General features: G+C 47.6%; 1 long non-coding RNA gene across 1 annotated transcript in view; it reads right to left on the bottom strand.

Annotated features, from left to right (window-relative positions):
• LOC309521386 overlaps nt 1-3,883 on the bottom strand; it is a 94,364-nt gene extending 90,481 nt beyond the window's left edge. Inside the window, exons 1-2 of the long non-coding RNA XR_014214635.1 lie at nt 3,424-3,883; nt 1,671-3,042 (exon numbers count right to left, since the gene is read on the bottom strand). This is a non-coding gene — a long non-coding RNA (uncharacterized lncRNA). The remainder of the gene's footprint in view (nt 1-1,670; nt 3,043-3,423) is intronic.
• Nucleotides 3,884-19,825: the final 15,942 nt, after the last annotated feature.

Below are 19,825 nucleotides of genomic sequence, written 5' to 3' on the forward strand. Positions count from 1 at the left end.
AGGTAGGGCTGGGTGCCCTTGAGGTCATCGCCTCGGACCCTCTGGTGACTGGCGGAAGGGTGAAGGAAGGCACCCCCCCTTCCGTATCATCTTCCACAGGCTAAGAATACCTAAGTTCATAACCATTCGTCATAAGGCTTGGTTTTCAGATGCTTTATCATCTTGGTTGCTCTCTTTTGTATATAAATGTTCTTTAAATTTATGGTGTGGGTGACTGTCCCAGTGCCCAAACGATTTATCTCTGGGTCCTCCACAAAGCAGATGCTATGCGTCCAGAATATAGCAGCCACCAGCCATCAAAACCAACAGAACTCATTTTAAGGATGGTCAGGAGGGGTCTTGGCCTACCTATTTATTTACCCAGGCTACCTAGTTGTTATTATCTTGAAGGGTTAATCTTCATATTAAATGCACATAGTGAGTTTCTGCTATGAACTTACTTGTGCAAAATTGTGGTTAAGCAGCTAGCTAGACTCACAGTTGCAAGCTAAATTTGACCAGACAGGGGCCATTTCCTGCCTTGCGCTTCCTGCTTCAGTAATGCAAGATAAGAATAGACACGTACAAGGCGCTGCTTAGCTAGCAAAAAGGACACGTGTATGAAGGAGAGGGGAGGGACTGCTAAGCAAGCAGAAAAGGCACACGTTCAGGGGTAAGACGAGGGACTGCTTAGCAAGCAATATAGATATGCCCTAAAAGGGAATAAGTGAAAACTTGCCAGCTGATTGGGGAAGTTTTGGGGGAGGTCTTGAGAGGTGGGTGAATGCTTTCAGGTATAAGAAAGTTTGCTGATGTGTATTACTTTGCAGTCAGATTTCAGAAACTATATTCTGCTGACTGTCTCTGTGCACAGATAAAACCCTTTTCTCCAAAGAAGAAACTTTCCTGGTGTTATTTTACTCTTTCTTTGGTCCTGGGGACGCGGGCAAAACGATTCCCTGGCGAAATAAGGCTTTATATTTTTGGGGGCTCGTCCGGGATAAGGCCCCACCCCAGAGGACCGAGGAGAGCCAGGCTCGACCTTAGGTGAACAGCTCAGATCGGCGTTCGCATTTCTGGTGCACACCCTGCCAGTTTGTAGGGGGAGATTGCCACACCGTCCTGGAGTGCAGACACCTGGTCGAGGGAGAAAAGAGGCCGAAAGAGGGAATCCGCAGCGGAGAGAAAAAGGTAAGCCCGAAGGAAAGGGCTAGGGGCCCAAGGGAAAGGGCCAGAGGCCTGATCAGCCTCACCTGGTAGTGGCAGTAGAGTGCCCGGCAGTAAGAGTGCCGCCAGGAAAGGAATTGGTAAGGTTTGGGAAAGGGAATGGGGCAGAGGGAATTGAGTGTTTTGTTGGCATGTTGTGTGTCAGATACTCCGGTGGATGAATTATTGAATGAGGGCCAAGGCTTAGTGTCCCCTTGGCCGAGCGATTGTAGGGTTGTGCATTTTCTGACAATCCGTAGCATGTGGAGTGTGAGAGAATTTTGAAACCCGGTTAGGAGTGGAGTATCTGAAAAATAGGGTCTGGAGCAAGCCAATGTATTCCTCTGGAATGCTTTTTAAATAACTGGAAAACTGTGTGGCTTTGATTTGCAATTAATCAACCCCCTGTGGCGAATCAACCCCCTGTGGCAAAATATATTAAATGTCCACCCAGACCAGATCCCCTATATTTCTACATGGAAGACCAATGTAGAAAAGAATCTACCATGGCTAAAGTCTTGCCGTGACAGCAACACACAGAACAGGATTTGTACAGTGAAACCTCTGGTGTTAGAAGACCCAGAAGATGAGGAGGGGGAGTGATTAAGCTACCACCTTACACTCCACCGACAGCCCCTCCAACAACCCCCCCAGGCCAAAATCAAGAAGCACAGGGAGGTGCTGGTGTAGGGGGAGGAGGACCTGCGAAGGAGGATAGTGAGACGAAAGAAGAGGAAGATGAAGAGGAGTTTAGGAAGACACTAGATGATATGAATCAAGGAAAGAAAATGTGGACAGAAAAACAGAAAGAGAGACTAAAGGAGTTTGCAAAGCCATTTGAGGGAGAAGTTGGATGTGAGCCCCTTGTTAATTGAGGCAGCAGAATGCTGCACCCCTGAAAAGAGGAAGAGATGGCAACGTAAGTGGGGACAGGCGGTGAAGAGAGTTATGTCTCACAGACAGTATGAGAAAACCAGGAAGGATCAGGCAGCCGGAGAAATGCCCCTTCGGAGGGTTTATGATCCGCCAGCCCCTGTCCCAGCTGGACCTACACGGTCCAGCATATACCCTTTTCAAGTGCAGATGTTTGTAATTGGAGAAATCAGAACCCCTCTTTTGAGGAGAACCCAGCGAAGATCATAAAATTGTTTGAAGGGATTTTTAAAACCTATAATCCCACTTATGATGATGTACAATATCTCCTGGACTCACTACTAACTACAGAAGCATTGCTTGGCCCCTGCATGAGTCAACTAGGGGAATAGAGAAGGATCCTTTTATATGGGGCAGGGAACAGCAGCAGGCTTTTCAGGATCTCAAAGTGGCATTACAACAAGCCCCAATGCTTGGCATCCAAACCCCAAGAAGCCTTTTACGCTGTTCATAGATGAAGACCAGGGGGTAGCCAAGGGAGTCTTATGCCAGAAACTGGAAAATTGGCAGCAACCCGTCACATACTTGTCAGAGAAGCTAACCCCAACAGAACAGAGGTTGCCCCCCCCCCTTGTATGAGAGCGGTTGTGGCAGTGGCCACCCTACTCACAAAGGCAGATAAATTCACGTTTGGACAGGACACCACCTGTGTGACTCCACACGCACTTACTTGACATGAAAGGCACCTATTTCCTATCACAAGCGAAAATGAGGAAGTGCCAGATGCTGTTATTACATTCACGCCTGAAGTTTCAGGTTACCACAGCCCTTAACCCAGCTACCTTATTACAGGTAGGAGAAGGTGAACAAGGGAGCTGCCCACTCAGTCTTACCTGTGCCTGTAACAAAACCCACAAACCAAGTGGTTAATATAATTGGGGCCACAGGTAAATCACAAAAGGCCCCGTTTTTGCAGTCTGTTACCTGCTGCCCGGACGCGGACGCGGGTGGCGCTGTGGGTAAAAGCCTCAGCGCCTAGGGCTTGCCGATCGAAAGGTCGGCGGTTCGAATCACCGCGGCGGGGTGCGCTCCCGCTGCTCAGTCCCAGCGCCTGCCAACCTAGCAGTTCGAAAGCACCCCCGGGTGCAAGTAGATAAATAGGTACCGCTTACCAGCGGGAAGGTAAACGGCGTTCCGTGTGCTGCGCTGGCTCGCCAGATGCAGCTTTGTCACGCTGGCCACGTGACCCGGAAGTGTCTCCGGACAGCGCTGGCCCCCGGCCTCTTGAGTGAGATGGGCGCACAAACCCCAGAGTCTGTCAAGACTGGCCCGTTCGGGCAGGGGTACCTTTACCTTTACCTTTACCTGCTGCCTAGGTGGCCAAGTAGTCCAGCACAAATTTTTGTATATACCAGAGTGTCCCATTCCTTTATTGGGCCGAGACTTGTTAACAAAATTACAAGCCCAGATTTCCTTCCAACCAATGGGGGAAGTAATTATGACAACTGGACCAGCAGGAGAGTTTTCTTTAGTAATGCCCCTGAGAGACCATTGGTGCTTGATGATGGTAAAAGAAGAGGAGGGAATCCTCCCTGTTAGCCTGCTTCATGATGTTGACCCTGGACTATGGGCGGAGGATAAAAACCAATACCCCATCCCACGACAGGCAGCTGAAGGAGTGTGGGTGCATTTGAAGCGATTGCTTCAACATGGAATCTTGAAACAATGCCAATCACAGTGAAACACCCCACTGTTGCCAGTGAAGAAGGAAGATGGTGGGTACCGCATATAGGCCCCAAAGTTCTGAAAAAGTGGAAAGGATGAACAGGACTTTGCAAAACCAGTTGTCCAAATTGACCCAAGAAACAGGGTCTAATTGGGTGTCCATGTTGCCCTTGGCTTTGCTTAGAGTCTGTAGCCTCCCATTGAAACGTATTCACTTGTCACCCTTTGAAGTGATGTTTGGGAGACCGGTTCCTTATGTGTGCATGCTTTCACCTATCCCTGTTCAAGATGTGGAATTGAACAATTATGTACAGTCTCTCTCTCGAGATTTTCTCTCTCAATCCAGGCCCGAACTCCTTGCGTGACCAGTTTGAGCCAGGTGACGAGGTGTGGATAAGACTGGTCCCAGGCACCACTGCAACCGTGCTGGAAGGGCCCATCTGCTCTCCACACCCACAGCTGTGAAGATCGCTGGCATCACCCCTTGGATCCACCACATTCAAGTGAAGAAAGCTGCTTCAGATTGGACTGTGTCTCAGCATCCTGAAGATCCCCTCCAGTGACGACCGCCTTGCTGATATCACTCCAGAGGCTGATATCTCTACGCACGGTGAAGAATTGGATGGGAGGGGCGCCCGCGGGCAGCGCCCCCAATGTAGACACTTGTTCTCCAGCCAATTTAGAGGCACCACCAGGACTTTTGATATTGGTACCAGAACCCCCTTGATATAGTCACCCCGTGTGTCAGGCTGCTCCACGTGGTAGGAGCTTCCGAAGTAAGGTGGAGAGGCACCCCTGAGGCCCGGCAAATAATTGAATACGAATATCAGCGGGCCCCTCAGCAGTAAAGGAATATCAGAAATGACCCCTGAATATTGGTGGGAGGAGCCCTGGCATTCTTGGGGTTGGTGGGTGGGAGTTATCTCAACCGCCCTTGTCATATGGATGTGCATTTTCTTTTGCTGGCATGAGCGTAGCCCATTCTGTCAATAAGTCTAAATGTTTAGTATGCACCCTGGCCCCAACAGATGCCTCGAGTGAACTGCCGCTCATCCCACTGCCACTGAACCGTTCCACCATTCACAATCTTTCCACCCTCCCAGATTCTCACTTCTGGCCTCAGTGGACTCATCCATCACCCCTCCGTGTCCATAGGGTGAATGGGTGGGTCTGTGTGACGCAGGAAAAGAAACCTATTAGTAAAAGAGCAGTTGGTGTCTCCCACTGCCATTGCACTTGTGACACCGCAGATGTCACCTCTGTGCAAAGTAAGTTCATATACCCTGGCTGTAATGGCATCTTCCCAGGTGGATGGATGGGGAGGATATTGACTAATGCTTCTATTGCTTTTCTGCTTCTGTATCCCCTGCTTGGTGCAGTGCATGCAAAATATGTTACAGAGAATGATGTCTAGCATGATGGGACCCTGTGTGATTGCTTTAATGAGAGATTATAGACCCATACCCCAGAACGAACCTAAGTATTAGGTTGTTCATTAGAAGAGTAGGGAGTGAAGGGTTAATCTTCATATTAAATGCACATAGTGAGTTTCTGCTATGAACTTACTTCTGCAAAATTGTGGTTAAGCAGCTAGCTAGACCCACAGTTGCAAGCTAAATTTGACCAGACAGGGGCCATTTCCTGCCTTGCGCTTCCTGCTTCAGTAATGCAAGATAAGAATAGACACGTACAAGGCGCTGCTTAGCTAGCAAAAAGGACACGTGTACGAAGGAGAGGGGAGGGACTGCTAAGCAAGCAGAAAAGGCACACGTACAGGGGTAAGACGAGGGACTGCTTAGCAAGCAATATAGATATGCCCTAAAAGGGAATAAGTGAAAACTTGCCAGCTGATTGGGGAAGTTTTGGGGGAGGTCTTGAGAGGTGGGTGAATGCTTTCAGGTATAAGAAAGTTTGCTGATGTGTATTACTTTGCAGTCAGATTTCAGAAACTATATTCTGCTGACTGTCTCTGTGCACAGATAAAACCCTTTTCTCCAAAGAAGAAACTTTCCTGGTGTTATTTTACTCTTTCTTTGGTCCTGGGGACGCGGGCAAAACGATTCCCTGGCGAAATAAGGCTTTAATCTTTGAAACTCAGCATTCTAACCTGTTACGTGTGTTAGTTTAATAGAAAATCATATAAATACTTATAAATTTAACTTTTTGAACATAGCTTTTAATTAAAGCATTTTACATATCTCTCGAAAAAACACACTATTCAACTGTCCACGCTGACTGGGGCAGATGAGAGTTGGAGTCCAGCAACATCTGCAAGGACAGAAGTCCCCCCCCCCGAAATAGACTATAGAAGCTTCTATGACTTGCTTGTCACTTCATGTTTGGCCTGCGTGCATAGTGCTGAATTATGGCACTGAGAGAGGAGTCACAGCTTTACATAATGGGTTGCTTTGGTCATGTAATTGGTGGGGCCTGCCCAGTGGTTTGACTTCACCCCTGGAGATCATTGTTTCTGAAGGCAGATGGATGCCAACTTTCTTTTTTTTCTGCCCCAAAGGCTTGTTTACTCAGGTGTAAATCAAATGCTCTACCATACGCCGGCAATAAAGCTGATAATATCCAGTTTGCAAAATTGCGTGCTTTTCTTAAGCACTTAAACAGGCATTGGGAGCCTTCTGTGATTGTCCTAAATGCCAACCTTCTTATCAAGTTAGATTTGCACTCCAGATTGTAAGTGATCATCTCCCAACCCCCTGGCTTTTCTTAAACTGCCAGCCAAGGAGGTGTGGTTTGTTTGTTTGTTTGACGTTCCTAAGGGGTTTCTGACAAGAAGATCAGAAATGGCAGGCATGCTTTAAATATATGGTGGGTGGGTGGGTGTGCGTGCGTGCAAGAAATACATCTTTTTTGCATTTCAGAAGTTTGCAGTCTGCTAGTGCAATTTGTTCTGTATTGTGCCTGAACCTGACATTTTTAAAAAATCAACACAAAACATTTATGGAAGAGCAAGAAGCCTCACAAATCCACCACTGTAAATATGCTTCAGTAGTGTCCAGTTATCAAAACAAATGTTGCCAAACTTGTTTCCTCTAGATAAATTTGCGAATGCAGGAAATCAGCAGCATTTTCTGGAAAGTTTAAAAGAGAATAAAAAGTGGAGATGCCGGGGATTGAACCCGGGGCCTCATACATGCAAAGCATGCGCTCTACCACTGAGCTACATCCCCTGGGCGGCAAAGTCATTTCCTACGGAACGGGATAGCAAAATAATTTAATATCATAAGCTGTAATTTATGATATAATCGCAAAAGCGCCTAGGATTTGGTAGTGGTGAAGAAGATTATGTCGAAAAATGAAGGGGCAGGGGGTGAAAGCGGCGGAGGAAATAAAATGTACATAACCGAATTAAAAGTTTAAGCGCTTCCTGTGTGCGCCCAAGCTGTGCAACGCTAGAGAGAAGCAACGCATTGCAGCGCACCTGCCGCGCAGTGCAGAACATGCAGCACATTAACTGCACAAAAGCCCCTTTCAAGAAACAGCGCTCATGTTGTGGGAAACAATGCAAGAGAGCTAGAGATGTGCTTGCACACCTTTGCACCTGGCGCGCGTCACTTCTTCGTGTCCGCGCGTGCAAATGGTAGCATTTCATGACTGAGCAATGGAGGCAAAGGAAGAAAGCACGCGCTCCAGCAAACAGCACATTTTAACTGTAAAAAGGGTGAAAGGCTGCACTTCACCGAATATTGAACACCTCTCCCCCTCCCACATTTAATTTTTAAAATGTGACGAAGAGTGTGGGGAAAGAGGGAAAAGTAGAACCTCCCCGTCGGGGAATTGAACCCCGGTCTCCCGCGTGACAGGCGGGGATACTCACCACTATACTAACGAGGAAGAACTTGGCGCAGGGATCAGAAAAACGTCACTTGAGACTGCAGTCGGGCGGATCTGTGCGCCGCTGCCAGGCAGCGAGGGCAAGCCGAGGGGTTTGCAAACACGAGGAGCGACTTAGGAGCCGCGAATGCAAAACCTGCGTTTTAGTTGCATTCATTCATTCATTCATTCATTCACGCAAACAAAAGGTACAGTTAGTTCCTAGCAGACGAAAGGATGAAACAGTTGCTGGGTTCACGAAGCCTCTGCAAAATCTAAATCTCACCAGTTTCTTTGTTAAGGCTGTTCACCCCGCCGTCCCAGGAAAACGTCCTTAGTTAATTTAAGCATTGCAAGGCGGCGAGGGGGGGGATTTAATGCTCCCGCCAAACCTGAAATGCAATGAGATGCAATGTGAAAAACATCCAGCTCCCCCTTTCTTTTTTTGCAAGGGGCAGGCACTGCGCTGCAGAAGACATTTCTGACCGCAGGAAAATGCCAGCTGGGGAGGCAAGGAGGTCTTTTTTAAAAAAGCAAGGTCTGCCGAAACCCGGGATCGAACCAGGGACCTTTAGATCTTCAGTCTAACGCTCTCCCAACTGAGCTATTTCGGCAGATAAATGCTGCTTTCTCCCGGCTCGTACTACTTCACTATGATGTGTTTGCCTAAAGTTTATTTTGTTGTTAGTATTAACTGGCCCACTTCTTAACCTCTCCACGGGGGGAGGGGTATAACTTTGTATATATTTCGCTGTAAAATGAAAGCCTAAGCCTATTGCTCGCATCTCTGTGCAGCATATGCCGCACCAACTAAGCAAGTCTCAGCTCAGTCGCAGGTTCAGCTGCCAGTTGGGTCCGCTTTTTGTACCTGAATGACCGGAGGCGTCGCCCTTGCCCTGGGCAGCAAAAGGGGGGGGGGTGGATTCCCTTAATAACACACTGCTCCGTGCGTGTTTACTCAGAGTAAAGTCTCCCCTCCCCTCCAACATTTCTTGAAATATACTCAGAGTCGCAAAGTGATTTCATGCTCTTTATTCAGCTCATAGTGGTGAGGAGGAATGAATGAAAGTCCCCTCACAGTATCTGCTTTATATACATTATTTACACAATGGGCTGCACATGATTGGCTAATTCCGGAATTCTACTGTAAGCCAATCAGGTTGTGGATTCACTTCTATCTGGAGCTGGATTGGGTGGCTCCTGCCGACCAATCATACTGCTGCATTGTTCTAGGACCAATCAGACTGCTGCATTTTGGATCCTATTCAACTCAGTACATAACATTTCTCCAATGAAAACAGGGACATCCAAGGGAAAGTGGGACATTCTGGGATCAAATCAGAAACAGGGACGTCCCAGGAAAATAGGGACACTTGGAGGGTCTGGTCTCATTGAATTCAATGGCACATAATCCCAGGTGAGTATCAGACTGCAGCCTTACACAGGAGTAAGTCCCTTTGAGCTCAGCGAGACTTACCGTATTTTTCGCCCTATAGGACGCACTTTTTCCCCTCCAAAAATGAAGGGGAAATGTGTGTGCGTCCTATGAGGCGAATGCAGGCTTTCGCTGAAGCCTGGAGAGTGAGAGGGGTCGGTGCGCACTGACCCCTCTCGCTCCCTGGGCTTCAGGCAGCTATCTGCAAGCCTTGCAAGCCCGGCGGGAGGTTCCAGGGGCTCGCAAGGCTTGTGGTAAGCAGCCTGCAGCCCAAAAGCTCAGGGGACAGCGGGGAGGCGGTGTGCCGCCACCCCGCTATTCCCCGACCTGATCTGGAGGCTCCCTCTTCTAGCTTGGGGATGGCTGCGCAAAGCCTCTGCAGGGCAGTGGAGTGCACTGCCCCACAGAGGCTAGGGAGGCTGTCCCTGAAGGTAGAAGAGGGAGACAGATGTTTAGCCTGGTATGTTTAGCCTGTGTCCAATTCTGGGCACCACAATTTAAGAAGGATGTGGACAAGCTGGAACATGTGCAGAGGAGGGCAACCAAGATGATCAAGGGTCTAGAAACCAAGCCTTATTGAGGAACGGTTGAAGGAGCTGGGTATGTTTAGCCTGGAAAATATCCATATATCTTAAGGGTTGTCACATGGAGGAAGGAAGAAGCTTGTTTCTTCCTGCTCTGGGGGGTAGGACTTGAACCAATGGCTTCAAATTACAGGAAAGGAGATTCCAACTAAACCTCAGGAAAGAGCTGTTTGACAGTAGAGCGGACGCCCTTGAGAGGTTGTAGACTTTCCTTCCTTGGAGGTTTTGAAGCAGGGGTTGGATGACCAGCTGTCCTGGATTCTTAGCTGAGATTCCTGGCTTGCAGGGGGTTGGGCTGGATGACCGTTGGGGTCCCCTCCAACTCTACAATTCTATGACTCTATGACAGTAACTGTTCACAGGCCTGGCACCAGAGGATGGTAATGCTGGGCATTTGCCAGGGTCTCAAGGCAAAAGAGGGTCCACAGTGCTACAATTTCCACTTTGTCCAAAGTGTTGAAGAATTCAACCTTAGATGATTCTCAGTCTGATGCCCCCCTATGCCAGGAGAGGAGGCGCCCCTGGGGTCTTGGGCCCAGAGCCAGGTGGCCATGAAGCTCACCGTGTGACACTGGAGCTGTCACTCTCCCTCACATCTCAGGATTGTTTCATGTACACCACCTTGAGCTTCTTGGAGAATAGATGGGAAATAATAAGTTTAATTAACCACCATCATATTCATCCCAGAAGCAGCACAGAACTTTCACAACAGGAGGAAATGAGTGATGTTATGCTAAGCAAATTAACACACAGGGCAGGAAACCTTTTTTATTACTTGCACAATAATTAAAAGCTGTTAATTAGCAGCAATTATCTTCCTTATAGCTCCAGTTAGTATGTATTTGAGGGCTGAGGACTGGCACCAAGATCCAGAGCTGCGGTACAAGAGGAAAAATTTCTGATGCATGAGCAAATAATAATTAGCTCAAATAATTATAGATTATTTAAAATTACCAGAAGTGTCTTTCCAGGGGCAAATAAGTAACAATAAATCTGGAAAGAAATTGCAGATAAATTCCCTAGGATTAAGTAAAAAATGCACACACAAAATAAAACAAACCCAACACCCTATGATTTCATGCCCCCATAATCTACTACTTTTATCTTTTTTGCAAATTAAGCAATCCTTTTTTTCAATTTTTCTGCATTTATAATCTATTTTGCAAGCCAATGCTTCCTACGGAAAATTAGAAGAAAAGCACGACTCAATAATAATATTACCGGTACTTATGGCCAGCCCGCCTTTTTGGTTAGAGAGGAGGAGAAAGATGAGAAACACCATAATCCTTAACATGTTGCAGGGGAGGAAAATGATCTGCAGCCTCCCCGTCGGGGAATCGAACCCCGGTCTCCCGCGTGACAGGCGGGGATACTTACCACTATACTAACGAGGAGCTACCGAAACAAAGGCTTTCACAAATCGCTGATAAAACAAGCAAGAATATTTCCAAGTCTTTTTCTTCCTTTTAGCAGCTTTGCAAAGTAGAGAAAGTTACCCCGAAGTGCAGCCCGACGTGGCATATAGCTGCATACGGTCCATATGCAGTTAGTTAGTTAGTTAGTTGGTTGTAAGTAACACGAAACAACAAACCCTGCAAAGACAGGAAGCCGTTCGAAAAGCATTGGCATCGATTGCATTCAATGGAGGAGGAGGGAACCGTTGCTGCGTCCGCACTGGAGCTTCTGTGCATGACTTCTGCAGCTTCAGATTCCATCTTGCTCCTTCGAGGTTAGAGAAGGACGTAGCATGAAGCGTCCGGGCCTCTAATTCAGATTGAAATGCCAGAAATGAAAAAAGGAAACGAAAAAAGTAAAGATAAAGAAGAACCTTTTGGAAGAGGGAAACAGATCGGTGGAATAGTCCAATTTACATTGTAAAACCTTCCTGAGGCCCCTTCGCCAGGCGCGGGGATGTAGCTCAGTGGTAGAGCGCATGCTTTGCATGTATGAGGCCCCGGGTTCAATCCCCGGCATCTCCACTTTTCTTTCCCTTCCATTTGTTACAGTTAATTTATGAAATAGAATAGGTCTTTTGCCTTTCTTTGCACGCAGTGGATTCAATTTCTATCAGTACTATCTCTCATGTTATTTTCTTTTTTCTTTTGGCAATGCTGCAAATATGCCATCCCCGAAACCAGGGAAATTAAAATGCAGTCTGAGGCAACCCAAAAGGGTCTTAAGAACACCCACATCATTATAAAGATTTAAATCTTTTCTTATTCTTTTCTTATTCTTGGCAAATAATGGGCGTTGGTCACTAGGTAGCACAAAATACAGCCACAGTGTGTTAAGGCAGGAAGTAACAGCAGACTTAAATAACGAAGCCAAGATGCACAAATTAGAATCATAGAATCATAGAGTTGGAAGAGACCACAAGGGCCATCGAGTCCAACCCCCTGCCAAGCAGGAAACACCATCAGAGCACTCCTGACATATGGTTGTCAAGCCTCTGCTTAAAGACCTCCAAAGTAGGAAACTCCACCACACTCCTTGGCAGCAAATTCCACTGTCAAACAGCTCTTACTGTCAGGAAGTTCTTCCTAATGTTTAGGTGGAATCTTCCTTCTTGTAGTTTGGATCCATTGCTCCGTGTCCGCTTCTCCGGAGCAGCAGAAAACAACCTTTCTCCCTCCTCTATGTGACATCCTTTTATATATTTGAACATGGCTATCATATCACCCCTTAACCTCCTCTTCTCCAGGCTAAACATGCCCAGCTCCCTTAGCCGTTCCTCATAAGGCATCGTTTCCAGGCCTTTGACCATTTTGGTTGCCCTCCTCTGGACACGTTCCAGTTTGTCAGTGTCCTTCTTGAACTGTGGTGCCCAGAACTGGACACAGTACTCCAGGTGTGGTCTGACCAGAGCAGAATACAGTGGCACTATTACTTCCCTTGATCTAGATGCTATACTCCTATTGATGCAGCCCAGAATTGCATTGGCTTTTTTAGCTGCCGCGTCACACTGTTGGCTCATGTCAAGTTTGTGGTCAACCAAGACTCCTAGATCCTTTTCACATGTACTGCTCTCAAGCCAGGTGTCACCCATCTTGTATTTGTGCCTCTCATTTTTTTTGCCCAAGTGCAATACTTTACATTTCTCCCTGTTAAAATTCATCTTGTTTGTTTTTGCCCAGTTCTCTAATCTGTCAAGGTCGTTTTGAAGTGTGATCCTGTCCTCTGGGGTGTTAGCCACCCCTCCCAGTTTGGTGTCATCTGCAAATTTGATCAGGATGCCCTTGAGTCCATCATCCAAGTCGTTGATAAAGATGTTGAATAAGACCCTGTGGCACTCCACTAGTCACTCTTCTCCAGGATGAAGAGGAACCATTGATGAGCACCCTTTGGGTTCGGTCAGTCAGCCAGTTACAAATCCACTGAGTGGTAGCATAGTCAAGACCGCATTTTACCAGCTTCTTTCCAAGAATATCATGGGGCACCTTGTCAAATGCCTTGCTGAAATCAAGATAGGCTACATCCACTGCATTCCCTTCATCTACCAGGCTTGTAATTCTGTCAAAAAACGAGATCAGGTTAGTCTGACATGACTTATTTTTCAGAAATCCATGCTGACTATTGGTGATCACAGCATTCCTTTCTAGGTGCTCACAGACTGTTTGCTTAATGATCTGCTCCAGAATTTTCCCTGCTATTGATGTCAGACTGACTGGGTGGTAATTATTTGGGTCCTCTCTTTTCCCCTTTTTGAAAATAGGGACAACATTTGCCCTCCTCCAGTCTGCCGGGACTTCGCCTGTTCTCCAGGAATTCTCAAAGATGACTGCCAGTGGTTCTGAGATCACATCTGCCAGTTCTTTTAATACTCTTGGGTGCAGTTCATCTGGCCCTGGAGACTTGAATACATCTAAACTAGCCAAATATTCTTGTACTATCTCCTTAGTTATTCTGGGCTGTGTTTCCTCTGCTGAATAATTTGCTCCAAATTCTTCAGGTCGGGCATTGTTTTCTTTATCGGAGAAGACTGAGGCAAAGAAGGCATTGAGGAGTTCAGCCCTTTCTGTGTCCCCTGTTTGCATTTCACCATCTTCTCCTCTGAGTGACCCCACTGTTTCTTTGTTCTTCCTTTTGCTACAGACATACCCATAAAAGCCTTTTTTGTTGCTTTTAACCTCTCTAGCAAGCCTGAGTTCATTCTGTGCTTTAGCTTTTCTGACTTTGTGTCTACACGTGCTGGCTATTTGTTTGAATTCCTCTTTGGTGGTTTCCCCCCTTTTCCATTTTTTGTACACATCCTTTTTTAATCTTAACTCAGTTAAAAGTTCTTTAGATAGCCACCCTGGCTTCTTTAGGCACCTTCCATGTTTCCGTCTCATTGGTATTGCCTGACGTTGTGCTTTTACTATCTCCCTCTTAACAAACTCCCAGCCATCATGAACTCCCTTTCCTTTTAATATTACTGGCCATGGGATCTCACCCAGCACTTCCCTAAGTTTTATGAAGTCGGCTTTCTTAAAGTCAAGAAATTGAGTCCTAGTATGCTTTCCGCTGTATAGTAAACTTCAGAAGAGCACAATCACTCGCGCCTAATGATCCTTCCACTTCTACCCCACTAACCAGGTCATCAACATTGGTTAGGACCAGATCTAAAATGGCTGTTCCTCTTGTTGCTTCTCCCACTTTCTGGACAATGAAGTTGTCTGCAAGGCCAGTGAGGAATCTGTTTGACCTTATGCTCTTGGCTGAGTTTGACATCCAACAGATATCCGGGTAATTGAAGTCCCCCATTACTACTATCTCCCTTCCTTTTGCATGCTTGGCCATCTGTTCCAGGAAGGCATCATCTATGTCCTCCGTTTGGCTTGGGGATCTATAGTAAACTCCCACAATGAGGTCTCTGTTATTCTTCTCTCCCTTAATTTTGACCCAAATGCTCTCACTTTGGCTTTGAGGTTCTAAATCTTGGATCTCTTCACAGGTATACACATCCCTGACATATAACACCACTCCTCCTCCTTTCTTGTCTGGTCTGTTTCTCTGAAATAGATTGTATCCCCCCATTTTTACATTCCAATCGTGGGACTTATCCCACCAGGTTTCAGTGATGCCTATTATGTCATATTTAGTTTGCTGTACCAAGAGCTCAAGCTCATCTTGTTTATTTCCCATGCTTTGCGCATTAGTGTACAGACATTGAAGTCCATTAATCATTCCCCCGTGTCTCTTATTTAAGGATTTTTTCCTCCCACCACTAGGTCTGCGTGCTGTTTGCTCCATTTGGTCTATGACATTTGGATGATCATCTTCATCAATTGATAGACTCCTACCTTCAGGAGCACTGTCTCCCTCCCCCACATTAGTCAGTTTAAAGCCCTCCTGATGAGGTTTCTGAGATTTTTGGCAAAAACATTTCTCACAACTGTTGTGAGGTGCAGCTCATCGCTTGCCAGAAGTCCATCTTCAAGAAACTGCAGTCCGTGATCTAAGAATCCAAACCGTTCCTGTTTACACCATTTGCGAAGCCAGCTGTTCACTTCCACTATTTTTCCCTCTCTCCCTGGGCCACGTCGATCAACTGGGAGGACAGATGAGATGACAATTTGTGCATTTAGTTGCTTCAATTTCCTGCCAAGAGCCTCGTAGTCTCTTTTGATCTTCTGGAGGCTATTGCTTGCAGTGTCATTGGTTCCCACATGAACCAAGAGGTTCATGTTACATCTTGGAACTTAGCCCCGGGGAGACAACACACTTCCCGAGACATCTTGTCAGGCTCACAGATCACTGCTTCTGTTCCCCTCAGTAGGGAATCCCCTATCACCACTACACGCCTCCTCTTAGGTTTGGTCGGGGTTCTTCCGTGAGCTGCCCGTTCCAAGGTCGCCTGCACATTCCCTGAGGACTGACTTTGCTGCTCATCTTCATATACCTGATCGACTGTAATGAGGGAGAGATCCTCAAATGGAGTCTGCTCTTCGTCTTCCATGCTAGGGGAGAGGACCTCAAAGCGATTGTGTATTTCTAAACAATCAGAGCGAACCCTGGGCCTCCTACTTATTTGAGTCACATTTCTCCATATATCTGGCTCCTGTGTTGGTGAACTAGCCTCCTTCTCAGGGGAGCCCCCTGTCTCCTCCTTGGTGGAGACGGTGTGCTCTGTTGCTTCCAAGAAGAGCTCCAGCTCTCTAATTCTTTGGAGCGTAGCTACACGTTCCTCCAGTTGCTGGACTTTGTCTTTTAAGAGGGCAATCAACATGCAATTGCTGCAGGTAAAGCTGCCTGCAACCTTTGGCAAGATGGCAAACATTGCGCAGGAACCACAAGCGACTGCAGCTGTTCCCTCCCCCTCCATCTTGAGAACGTGTCGTTGGGGGTGGCTACAGCGGTCCTCCATCATAAAAAGCATGAAGACAGGACAAATAACTCCCCCCCCCAAAAAAAACCTAGGTCTCCCCCAACAAACGTTTGAGACTAGCTCCCCTAAATCTAGAAGATGGATCAAACTGCGCGCGCCAACTCTGATAAGCTCCTCCCACAGCCGATCACCTGCCTCAACAGAAACCCTGCCCCCTCTGACCTTTGCACAGGGAGAACAGCTAATCAGCCACAAAGAAACAGACACACACAAGAAAACCCTTTTTGCTCCTTCTTCAACTGCTGCCCTGCTAGCTCTCAACTTGCAAGGGCTCTGGGTGACAAGTCAAAAAAAAAAACCTAAACCAATCAGCATCAAAAGTATTTTTATTTTTAATAGCTTTGCCACACATTTCTCTACAGCTTGTATACGTTTTATCCATGGAAGCCACAGAGCACATCCTAGCATGTGTCAAGGTGCATTCAGCGGCTCCTGGCTGGTTGCCGGAAAAGTATAAAGACAAGGAAAAGTGTCTTACAGTTCTTTTTTATTTCAGACTTTACAGAGAGAGCCTCTTGGATAATGGCGCTGTCCCGAGTGGCTCTCCACCCCCCTTCTCTCCCACTTCCTCATTGGTCATCGTCTCCTCTGTGCCCTCTGCCTCTGAGCTCTTTGCTCTCCTACTTTTAGGGCTTGCCGGGTTCTGGGAGATGAAGGGTCTGGAAGGCTTTCTAGTGACAATGTGTCAGCCAGCTGCTGCTCCGCCTCTCCCATCATTTCCCAAATTTCCCCTCATCTGCCTCTGAGCTGTGACCTCCCGCAAACCCCTTTGTAAATCTATACTATCTTCCTCTTCCTCCCCCATCGAAGGGTCAGGCTGGGGAGGTGGTCTCCACTCCTCCTCCTCTGCCCAGCTCCTGACAGCATGCCACCTGCATCTTTCCCCAGTGTGCTGCCACAATGAGGTGGTTTACCAGAGCGTAATAAGGCAGAACCTTGTGGCACCCCCTAAAGAGCAAAGCTAACCCGAGTTCCATTTGATTTATAATAATAATAATAAATTTTATTTATATCCCGCCCTCCCCAGCCGAAGCCGGGCTCAGGGCGGCCAACAACAATCAAAATAGTTCAACATTCTAAAACATTCATTATAAAATTAATTCAATCAAATTAAAATCAAATTAATGGCAACCATCAAGCTGCGCCCTGACAAAAGGCCTGGTGGAACAGCTCTGTCTTGCAGGCCCTGCGGAAGGATGTCAGGTCCTGCAGGGCCCTAGTCTCTTGTGACAGAGCGTTCCACCAGATTGGAGCCGCGACCGAGAAGGCCCTGGCTCTAGTTGAGGCCAGCTTAACCTCTCTGAGGCCTGGGATCTTTAGGGTGTTTTTATTTGCAGACCGTAAATTTCTCTGTGGGACATACCAGGAGAGGCGGTCCCGTAGGTACGAGGGTCCTAGGCCGTATAGGGCTTTAAAGGTTAAAACCAGCATTCATTTCTTAATTATTGGGAGCAGGAGCCCAGTTGGAGATTGCCCAACCCTGCAGAGAACCATACATCTTCATTTCAAGGTTGATGGTGTGCCAAAGGATTCAGGGATGGGGGGCTGTCAGATAAATTAAACATTAGCATACTCAACTATTAAAGAGCACAGTAAAAGAAAAATGAACCTTTGCATAGTATTGCTTCATTGTTTGTATGCTGCAGGAAAATGGTCAAATTCTTCTACCCAAATCACAAAGGTCTACTTGGGCAGATACAGCTCCACACTATTGGTCTCAATCTTAATTTTTTAAAAAAGTATTGATATATTGGCATAGATGTGATCATGCTCCCCCCTGTGGAAGTGCCATGGCCTGATCACTACGCTCTGAAAGCCAAGATTGACTTCCCGCTCCTCCCCGGCTCGGGTGGCGAACCTATTTGGGCTCGTCCGCGAAAACTGATGGATCCTGATAGATTCCGACAAGCCTTGCGGAACCCTGCTCCTCCTGGCGACTCATTAGATGACCTTGTTGAGGACTGGAATAACCGGCTCTTGGCAGCCATTGATGAGATCGCGCCTAAGCGCCCTCTGCGACCCCGTCGAAACCGGGCCCCTTGGTTTACTGAGGAGCTCCGGAAAATGAAGCAGGATCTCAGACGGCTAGAGCGAGTATGGCGACGGACTCGTGACGGAGCCTCAACAACATCTTATAGGACGCTTATGAAAGCCTATGAGATGGCTATGAAAGCTGCTAAGAAATCTTACTTTGCAGCTTCCATTGCATCCGCCAGCTCTCGCCCGGCACAACTTTTTAGAATAATTAGGTCAATAACGTCCTTAGGAGGACAGCCAAATTTAAGCACAAATTCGACCCACAGCTGTGAGGCATTCGCGAGCTTTTTTGCGGAGAAAGTCCTGTTGCTCCGCCGTGACCTCCCTGCCAATTTAGATACAGTAACTGAACTGGAGGCCCCTCGACTGACTTCAGGTCCAGTGTTGGACCATTTCGATCGGATACTCCCTACTGATGTGGATAGATTCCTCCAAGTTGGTAGGCCCACCACCTGCCTCCTTGATCCGTGCCCGTCTTGGCTGATTAGGGAGTGTCCAGATGTTGCGCGGACCCCCCTGGTTGAAATTATCAATTTGTCCCTTGACACGGGGACATTCCCAGGGGAACTGAAGGAAGCAGGGGTGCATCCACTCTTAAAGAAAACTTCATTAGATCCCTTAGACCTATCCAATTACCGCCCAGTTTCAAATCTTCCATACCTGGGTAAGGTAATTGAGAGAGCGGTTGCTGAACAGCTTGGTAGGTTTCTGGAGGAAACATCGGCATTAGATCCATTTCAGTCCGGTTTCCGTCCTGGTTTTGGGACGGAGACGGCTCTGGTTGCCCTAACAGATGATATCCGTAGACAACTGGATCGAGGCGGGTCAGGGCTGCTGATCCTTTTAGATTTGTCAGCAGCCTTTGACATGGTCGATCATGATCTTCTGGACCATCGCCTCGCAGACGTGGGGATACAGGGCATAGCCCGTAACTGGTTGTGCTCTTTTATCTCTGGTCGGGGACAGAGGGTGGCACTAGGGAGGGAAATGTCGTCGCGCCACTCCTTGGTGTGTGGAGTGCCGCAGGGCGCAATTCTCTCCCCAATGCTTTTTAACATCTTTATGCGCCCCCTTGCCCAGATTATCCAGAGCTTTGGGCTGGGCTGTCACCAATATGCTGATGACACTCAGCTCTATCTGCTGATGGATGGCCACACTGACTCGGCCACGGACACACTGACCAGATGCTTGGAAGCTGTGGCTGGATGGTTTCGTGGGAGCCGATTGAAACTAAATCCTTCGAAGACAGAGGTCCTATGGCTGGGTCGGGATGGTATGGGGATGAGGGACCAACTCCCTTCTCTTGAGGGGGCCCAGTTAGTGCCATTGCCTTCTGTTAAGAGTTTGGGTGTAATCCTTGACGCCTCCCTTTCCATGGAGGCGCAAGTTACAGCAACAGCCAAGGCGACATTTTTCCACCTTCGCGGCATCAAGCAGTTGGTCCCTTACCTTTCCCGCCCCGACCTGGCCACAGTGATCCATGCGACAGTCATCTCCAGGCTTGACTACTGTAATTCGCTCTATGCGGGGCTGCCCTTGAAGCTGTCCCAGAAACTCCAGCGGGTACAGAATGCTGCAGCGAGGCTCCTCACGGGGTCTCTGCCATGGGAGCATATTCATCCAGTGCTTTACAAGCTGCACTGGCTCCCGGTGGAGTACAGGGTCAGATTTAAGGTGCTGGTTTTGACCTTGAAAGCCCTTCACGGCCTAGGACCCTCATACCTACGGGACCGCCTCGCCTGGTATGCCCCACGGAGAGCCTCAAGGTCCATAAATAACAACACCCTAGTG

The sequence above is a fragment of the Podarcis vaucheri genome (assembly GCF_965113315.1).
Source record: "Podarcis vaucheri genome assembly, chromosome: 16".
Taxonomy (NCBI): domain Eukaryota; kingdom Metazoa; phylum Chordata; class Lepidosauria; order Squamata; family Lacertidae; genus Podarcis; species Podarcis vaucheri.